The sequence below is a fragment of the Grammomys surdaster genome, unplaced genomic scaffold (assembly GCF_004785775.1).
Source record: "Grammomys surdaster isolate TR1022 unplaced genomic scaffold, NIH_TR_1.0 126115, whole genome shotgun sequence".
NCBI classification, from domain to species: Eukaryota; Metazoa; Chordata; class Mammalia; order Rodentia; family Muridae; genus Grammomys; species Grammomys surdaster.
The window spans coordinates 1457193-1467185 of NW_021620923.1; the positions used below are offsets into that span (position 1 = coordinate 1457193).

The following is a 9993-nucleotide window of genomic DNA, read 5'->3' on the forward strand; positions in this document are numbered from 1 at the left end:
CCAAAGGTAGATGCTGATGTGGAAGTCAGGAAGTGCATGCCGATAAGGGCCTGATATGGATGTCTCCTCAGAGGCCTTCAAGAGTCTGACATATTCAGAGGCAGATGCTCACAACTAGCCATTGAACTGATCATGAGGTTCTCAATGGAGGAGTTAGAGTGAGGACTGAAGGAGCTGAAAGGGTTTGTGGGACCATGAGGAGAGCAACAATACCAACCAACCACAGCTCCCAGGGTCCTAACCACCAGCCTGGGAGCACTTATGGAGGGATCCAGGGCTTCAGCTGAATATGTAAGAGTGGAGGGCCCTGCTGGGCACAGGTGGAAGGAGAGATCCTTGACCTCATGAAGGCTGGACGCCCCAGGGGGTGGGAATTTTGAGGGTGGGGAAGTGGGAGTGGGGGGGGTAGGTGGGGGTTACATCCACGGAGAAGAAGGAGGAGGGGTAAGGGGATGGGGGGTTCCCGGGTGGGTGGGGGATGGGGTAAGGGGATAACACATGAAATGTAAATAAAATATCCAATAAAAAAAAAAGAAAAAAAAAGACAAAAGGAAGCCAGGTTAGGGCTGGTTACAATCGATCCCAGAGCTAAACCGGGTAGAACAAAAGGGAGCTGGATGCTGTTCCTGGGCTAATGTGGTCGCATGCTTTTAAAACTACATACAACAGATAACTTTTTTTAAAAAACTGTTTTCAAGACACAACCTGTCATATCCCTATGTGGATTCATAATATATGTGATAACATATAGAAGACATAAGCATGCCTTATAACATGCATAAGCTGAAGCCAAACAAAATCCCAACACAGAGGAAGGGAGGTGAACATTTCTATTTGAGGGTCTGTTGGCATTTTATTTGCTGCTGGGTTAAGAAAAGTCAATTTTATTCCACTGGCTAATATGTAGTATGTTGACTATATGCCAAAGCAAGCTACGTGCCCAGGAATACTTGGTCAAGAAAAACGGTCTTAATGGATTGAGGAAGAGAGAAAGAGAGACAGGGAGGGTGAGGGAGGGATGGAGAGAGAGAGAATAGAAAATATTAAATTGAATAAGTAAAGGAATGGGGAAGAATCTAGGGAAGGGGATGAATATAATCAAAATATAGTATATAAAAATTTCAAAATAGTAAATACAACCATTATTTTTAAGAATTGGAGAATTATATTCAATAGATACCTTCAGAATGGAGCACTCTTCAGAGATCCATAAAGTAAAAAACGTTCACTAGTGCACATGTTTTAGAGTTGGGACCAGGACCCGTGACAGTACGCCTGGTCAAGATGAGGCGCCATTACAGTCTCTGAAATGTTTCACGATGTCAAAAACTACTTGCCTTTGAATTAATTAGCTTAAATTTCTTTTGTATTGTTTAAGCACATTAAAGATAGACTCAAAGGCACCAAAATTTACCCATGTCACATTAAGGAAAGAAAATTAAGCATTTTCTTTTCGATTAATATGACCAAGAACAAGCCCTATCTTGAATTCTCCATTTCTCCCTAAGTGTCTTCTGCTTATTTATAGCTTGTGGTTTCCAGACTTTCTGTAGTTTTGTTTGGTTGTCTGCCTATGCCTATCTGATGTCTGACTATCCCTCTTGCTGTGTACCTAACGAAGAGCTTTGCTCTGTGTTTAATGAGCAGCACAGAAAGCAAAACTCAAAGAAAGAATTAAAGATACTTTACAGAAATATTTCTGAGAGTTTTACAAGAGATTAAGTTATTTACTTCAACTGACCCAAACCATACTTGTACTGAGCAATATCCTTATGCTGTTACCAATATTTATGATAATATGTTTGTATAAGGCTCCTTTCAAGTTGTTATTTTTAACAAATGATTATCATAACACACATGAGGGGCATGTCACAATACATAATTTAAAATTGTAGCCATGCATTAGCTTAGCTTATAAAAGATAAGTACATTGGAAATCCAAGGCAGGTAAGGTTGGTTATTACATTTTCTTTTTAAAAATTGGAAAATAAACAGGATGAATACACAGGAGCTTCTCTGGCTAAGTCTTAAGTGCTCTTAAATTGTATCAGTAGCTTAGTTGTGAGACTCAGTCAAAATCACAGTCACCCTCAATGTAAGAGATGTTTTCATAAAATTGTATCACCATACTTTTGATTGAATACCAGGAAAGTTTTCAACTAAATTTTCCATGGACTTTTTCCAAAATGTCCTTACAATTGTGAAACAAGAACTTTCCTTTGGATAGAAGGAAAAAAAATGCTTGATACAATGAATAGAAAAGCTCCCAATGCTCCTACCATCTAGTTCCCTGAGAGGTAAAAGCTCACCCTCCCCTCAACAAGAAAGAGTTGACTGTATTCCAGTTACTCATTTGGCGACAAGATTCCCTGAAGTAAAAGAAGCAGTGTGTTTTATCGCACATAGGTTTCAGTGCATAAGCTTACTATTAAAACATTATCTTCAACGTTCTTAAAAGATATGATTAGCACTTACCTCATAGAGAAAACAAGATCAAAATGGTGGGTTTCCCAGGGCAAGTGTTATCCATTGCACTATGAATGTGTTGGCCCCTGTAATTTTCCCAAAGGCAGGCAGGAATTTTGATGGTAAAATGTGTGGTAGTGTAAGGATTGCATTTGTGCTCTGTCTTGTGAAGTTAAAAATTGTTACTTGCCCATTCATATCCAGAAAATACATGCTGTCCAACAGAATTTAATGGGATTTTATCCCACTTAATTTTTTTACTTTTATAAATAATTAAAGTTGAAATGGGGGAATGAAATGAACAAATCTTTACTCCAAATGTGTTATTAAATATTTCTGTTACATCTTCTGCATTTTGTTTTAATTATTATTGTGCTGGTCACAGATCAGCCTAGGCCACTATGTGCATGTCATTAGCAGTTTATAACAGCTGCCATCACAGACTCTATGTTGACCTAAATGTTGAAGATGTGAGCCTTAGAGAAACAGCTTTCCTGAAATCACAATGGAAACTGTTTTCCTTAGAACATTATAGTTTTGTATGAAAATATGTTACCATAAACTATTTTGTCATTATAATAGAAAATTTTAAAGCAAAATTAGATTGCAATAATATTGCATCATGAAATAATACAAATGAAAAAGTTCATTTCTTTTATAAGCTCAGCAGACTCGGCAACTTTGGAACAATGCACAAATGTATAAAAAATTTAAAAGTGTAGTACATATAAAATCTTTTGATACATTCAGGTAACTTATATGTAAAGTATCAAAAATATTTTCTTATTGATTTCATATTGGGACCATGTAGCTTTGTGTGCACTAACAAACATTAATAGACAGTATCTGTTATGTTCCTAACATAAGTGATCAAAGTTGCATAACACAATTCTTAAAAAAGAATTGGTGAATTAATAATGTTTTCAATATACACATTAAGCCAGGTACTACATATATGAACCTCAGACAATGTTGGTTAAACATATATGTTTAGTATATATGAATATATATATGCCTATATGTATATATATATATTATGTAATTTGCTAACAAAGTGTTTATATAATAATACTTTTGAAGTCCCAATGTTTTGAAATTTCTTAAAAGATTTTAGAAGTTTCAGTTTAGTGTCTTGGTATAATATGTAAATTGAAGATATACAACCAGATATGTAACAGATCTTTGTAACTCAAGGTGACAGTCATCTGAAGCTGAGGCTACAGTGTTGCAGAGAAAGAAGGTTAATGACATAAGTAGTCACTGGTCTTAAAATTTTTCCTAGCTTGAACATTTATGAAACTCTGTGTAGCAAACGGCTTTAGAACATAGTACATTTGTTCCAGGGGATCACATGTCTGAACATGCTCTGGAAAATAATCCTGTATGATTTTTTTAAAAGATATTTTACATTAAAATGGTATCTTTAATCTTATTCTCTAGTCATCTTTTTCTGCTACTTGCTCTCTGCAAATTATTTATAGAGAACTATATCCACATACCAGTTTGAGCTGACAATTGATATTGTATGTAACTGCTGAAGGAATTAAAAAAGGTATGATGAGTGTGGGAGATTTAAGAGACATATAGTTATAACCTCATAAATACTAGTAATTCATTGAAGTGTTCATGGTTGATGATTCAGAAATTCAATTCTGTTATTTCACTCAATTCTACCAGATGATGGGGCCTGAAAAAAAAAAAACTTAGCCAAAGTAAAAAGAAACTATTGGGCAAAACAAGAAAAGCTACAGTTATTGATCACATAACATGGTACTAGACAGTATGGTCATTTCTTTCAAATAGTACGTTAATCAGTTCTTAAGTTATAGCAAAACACATTAAGTTTAACTGTCTAAAGCCCTGTAAGCATACAGCTAAGCCAATTAATGTTTATATGAGGGCGTCCCACAACGATCTTCAGCCCAGCCTGGTGCTGAGGTCTGGGCCAAGGGAACAGAGTGTGAGCAGGGAGGGAAGATCACCTGCCTCTGCTACTGCCTCTGTTTGCTGCATCTCCGCTGTCGCTGCTCATTCACTCCAAGGTGCTGCACCTGTCTCTCTGCCAGGGCTGGGCTGATAAGAAGCCAGCTAGCTGGCAAGGAGGCAGCTTGGTGTCTCAGGCAGATTCTGGGAGAGCAGATCTCTTCCCAAGTGTTACAGCTCTTGTGACAGAAACTCTATGACACCAGGATGATTCTCAGTCACCTTTTACTTCTCCTGAATAGAGCCCTTATATGTAGTTTCAGGGTAGGTGAGGGTCTGGCAGCAGATAAAGCCTATTGGCTTGGTCTAGGAGCTTGGAGATACCTCATCTACATGTGGGAGAGCCTGAAGTACTGTTCCTCATGACTGATGGCCATAGATCTCTCTGTAGGAGGGGCTGTGGAGGGCTGAAGCTGAATGAAAAGAACCAGGGCCCCGGAGCAGAGCCAAACACCTGCCGTCTGATAAAGGTCCGGGATTCAAAGGCCTGTGCTTGACCAGGCACCCAGTTGCTTCTCACAGTCCACCGTCCCACATTTATATATTTGTCATCTTATATCAAATATACAAGGATATTTTCGAACTGCAAAGTCGAAGTTCTCTTCCCATTAAGCATCTCCCAGCTTTTTTTTTTTTCCACCTCTATAAGTTTGGCTATTGCTGGTAGCCCGTTTTAATAGAACCAAATGATATCTTTTCTATGGGTGATTTCATTACTCCGCAGTTTTCATCTACATTGTTTTATGGACAAGATTTTTCTTACCTTTCTTTTATCGGTTTACTATTGTCTAGCCATGTGCTATAGTTTGTCCCATTCATCCACCAATCAACATTTGCATTTATTATACTTTCTGATATTTTTAATGCTACTAAGGACAAATATATACCACGAGTGATAGGACATGCCTTTAGACCTAGCACTCAAGAGGCAGAAGCAGGTGGATCTCTGAGTTCAAGTCAAGCTTGGTCTAAGTGAGAGTTCTAGGACAGCTTCTAGGACAGTTCTAGATACACAGAGAAATCTCAAGAAGAAACTAGAGAAAGAAAAAGTATAACAAAAACGCACATACATAAATACCTCTTCCAAATGTGACTTTCTACATATGCTGCTTTTGAGTCTCTGTGGCTAGTCCTAGAAGTAGAACTACAGTGTTGTGCTTTTCCCATAGGTGTTTGTTTGTTTGTTTGTTTTATTTTGTTTTTGTTTTTCGATACAGGGTTTCTCCGTATAGCCCGGGCTGTCATGGAACTCACTTTGTAGACTAGGCTGGCCTCAAACTCAGAAATCTGACTGCCTCTGCCTCCCAAGTGCTGGGATTAAAGGTGTGCGCCACCACTGCCCTCCCATATTTTTTAAACAACCCTAAAAGTCTATTTCTTTCAATTACAGTTGGAAATGTAGAGACTAGGTCTTCCATGTTTGGTAAGAGCATTATGTGACAGTGAGAGCCTCAAAGCTTGTACACACCTGAGTTTAGATTCCAACTTGCCCTCTGAGACCACACAGCCCTGTGGCTACAGTAGAACAATCCCCCTAGTCTCAAATGTCTCACCTTTAAATGCCAATGAATACCTAACAGGATAATTGGGACCAGATTGAGCAAGATAATGTTTGAAAATTATTTATCCTTGCCATAGAAGGCATTCAACATTTAATTCCTGATCAGACACATTAGACTGCTTAAACATATTTTATTGTTTTATGAATGTATGTTTGTGCATTTGTTATTGTGAATATGGAGAACAGAGAACAACCTTATGAAGCCAGTTTTCTCATTCAATCCTTATATGGATTCACTGGGTGACATTCAGGTTGCTAGGTTTGCATGGCAAATACCTTCCTTATCCATGAAGCCGTCTCTCCAGTCCCACATCTGGCTAGTGGCACTGTTTAAGTTAATGCTATTTATACACTTACTTAAGATCCACTTGAATGCATGTCTATGATGTCTCCATAATGAGAAACAAGGAATAACATTACATGTCATACTCTTCTTGGATTTGTTTTCTATAGACAAACTGTTGGCAGATGTTATACCTTGTTACAGTCATGGGAGTGACAATTTTATTCCTAAGATGTGAAGTGCTACTTCAGTAGACTTCACACGAATTTACTCAGGATTTTATATTGTACTTTGCACCTGGTAGCTACACCAATGACCTTCAGGTTGACATTGTACTTGCTTGAAGCAAGCAAGCAAGAGGAACAAACTGTTCCTATGTCTCCCCTCTCCAGTCTAAACCTTTGCAACACAACTTGAATCACAAACAGTGCTGCATTGTTGAGCCAATGTGAAAAACACGATGGAGTGATGCTAAGTTTATTTTTTCAAGATAGAAATGATGTCTGGCCACATTAACTCATATTAATAGAAAAACAATGATCATATCAAATTGTGAGTTTTCAATGAACAGCACCACATACTGACCTTCAGACCTTATAAATATACTCACATAAATCACTAAAGTTCTTTAGTGATATCAGGTAATTGTTATAAATAAATAAAATTCATTTTATCAGTATTTGTAGGATATTACATAGTAAGTACTATATTTGCAGATTACTGTAAAATATCTAAATACCAAGAGCTTTGTCAAAAAAGTTGTCTGAAAGTGAGCTACAGACATCAAGACAAATGCATCAAGACAAATGTCTATTGTTAATCTGGGGAAAGCAGCTCAGATTGGGCTCAACCGAGAAACCACCACACAGCAGTAGATGGCATCATGGGTTGTGACCCTTTCCATGACTTTCAAGTTCTCATCAAGAGAACAAGGAATCAGAAATGTAATTGAATTTAGTAGAAGGAGTCAGACAGTCTGCATGAAGGAAGGAAGCAACTTTAGTTTGGCACAAAATAAATATTTGAATGGTTTTCCTTAAGGCAAATAGGACATTAGGAAAAAAAAAAAACAATGAATTGCCGGCAAAGTGTAGCCTGTTTCATTGCTAAATTGTACACAAACTGAAAGAAGACATGGCAAGCTTCTATAATAACATAACTTTAATAAACTTTAATAACAACAGATAACATAAATAAAAATAGACAAAAAATTTACGCAAGTAATTAATAAAGGAAGATATCTCAGTGGCCAGTGTAAGCATGGAAAAATGCTCGTTTTCATTAGGTAGTGAAAAATTAACATGAAAATTAAACTGAGTTCTCACTATGTATGAATTAAGTAACTTCTTAGAAAGAGAGAAAAATATGGCACTGAGAACACAGGGAGAAGAAACACCATTGGAGCTCCCACGAGTTACTCTTGAAGACACAAATGATATAATCATAGTTTATTTTATATCTTGTATAAAAATAATGTTTTTACAAACAAAAGAGTTTAGGAAGAGCTGATAATCAGTGTCCAATATAAGCATGTATCAAGATAATGTAAGTTAGCATAAAAAAATCTGACAAATTGCATGCCATTAATTTTATTTTATAAAGCTAGTTCCATATTATAGTTGAAATGCCTCCTAATTCTGAATGACGGATTTTACTCACAACAGGCATGAATTCAATGTGAGCCTAATTCCTCTGATAAAGCAAAATTTATGCCATGTAGTATTACTTGACTGCATTCATCTCCCCAGAATGATTCATAGTTTCAAATATTCCCCTTTACTTATCTTGTGAGGAACAGTTGATTACTTATTCATTAGTCATTGTGAAGGAGGGCTTTCTGAGTATTCTCTCAAGTAGTTAGCACTAGGAAGGTCTGAGAAAGTATAAAAAAGACAGTAATATCTCTTCCTGCTATTAGCTTATCAACTAGGCGAAGTGGCAATTGCCTGAAATCACCACAATGGAGTTAATTTCTCATGTAAAAGTTGATATTCTTCAAATTATCTTTTATGGAAGGCATTAAAATCATTTAAAAACTCCACTTTTCAAGATATGAAAAAATATTCAAAATAACATAATACTTCCTTATGGTTGATAGACACAACCCAAGATAAGCAGTCACTGCCTAAAATCTAAGAGGTATGGAATCATTTGTATATTTGATTTTATCCCCTAAGCATTCATGCTTATGCCAAAGTTTAATTTATATGTTAGACATAGCATGAGGTTAATGATAATAATAAAAGAACAGTTATAACTATGTACTCAATAAAACATTTAAGTACCATCTCTTTTTGAAAAGTCGAGACAACCGTATTTTTTTTCTTTTTAGGACTTTGGCTTACTTTCATTAATTGAAATCATGGAAAGCAAAGCCATGGGTAGAAATGAAGTACAGCAACTTGAAGATGGAAACAAATATATGAGGGATAGAGAGATGGCTCAGTGGTTAAGAATATTGACTGCTCTTCCAGAAGTCCTGAGTTCAATTTCCAGCAACCGTATGGTGGCTCACAACCATTTGTGTATTAAAGTCCTCTTCTGGTGTGTCTGAAGACATCAACAGTGTGCTCTTATACATAAAATTAATAGAAAATTCTTTAGAAAGAAAGACAGAAAGAAAAAAGAAAGAAAGAGAGAGAGAGAGAGAAAGAAAGAAAGAAAGAAAGAACGAGAGAAAGAGAGAAAGAAAGAAAAAGAATATATGGAAATAGCCAATAAAACTGATTCTTCCATATTCTTAAGAAAATACATAATCTTTATCTCCAACACCCCCCCCCCCAATAAAAACAACTGCCTTGAACATCACATTTCACAGAGAAACATTTTTAGATACAGGAAAGCAATTGGATATTGTAAATTTCATGTAGCTTCTAAGTCAAGAATTAACTGGCTTGGGGGTTTTGTTCTTTGGAGAAAGTTTTGCCAGGAATATCAATGCAAAACTCAAATCTTATTGTTGGCAGTGAGAAAATGATTTTATTGTATCTGAAAGAACAATAATTTTTCTAATGTAATCTAAGATATTGTAGATGTATTAGTTTCTTTAGTTCTTCATGTGATTACAAATACCTTAACAAGCTCAGTAGAGGGAGGAAGAGAATATTTGGCTTATAGTTCCAGTTCACAGTCTACCAGTGAGAAGTCAAGGCCCTAGAAATTTGAAGCAAAGAGTCACACATCACGTCCACAATCAAGAGCAAAAGCATTGAATTAGCACATGATGCTAATATTTGTATTACTTCATATTTATCCAGAACACATTCCTGAAGGAATTGTGCCATCCACAGTGCCACAGTGGGAGGGTTTTTGTTTTTCTGTTTATGTTTTTTGTTTGTTTTGTTTTGAATCAGTAAGAAGTTTTGGTACCTTTATTATCCCAATAAATATATTCCTCAACAGATATTCTCAGAGACCCATCTTCCAAGTGCTTTTAGATTTTGTAAGGTTGATAGTTAACCCTAAATTTCTTATATACACACAAACACACAAGCACACACATGTATGCACGTGCATGTGTGCGTGCGCAAACACACACACACACATACACACACACACACACACACTCAGATTGGGGAGATGACTTAAGCAAAATATTGATCATGGAAGAATAAAAGTGTGAATTAAAATACGAGCAGCAATGTAAAAGCCAGAAAACCTGTATTTTCAGTTCTAGGGAGGCAGAGATAAAAGGATCATT

The 9993-nt window shown here is 36.4% G+C and overlaps 1 non-coding gene across 1 annotated transcript; it reads left to right on the top strand.

Moving 5' to 3' along the window:
- The first annotated feature begins 2467 nt into the window (after window positions 1-2467).
- On the top strand, window positions 2468-2635 carry LOC114611557. Its single transcript, XR_003709858.1, has one exon. It is a non-coding gene; the product is annotated as a U1 spliceosomal RNA (small nuclear RNA).
- Window positions 2636-9993: the final 7358 nt, after the last annotated feature.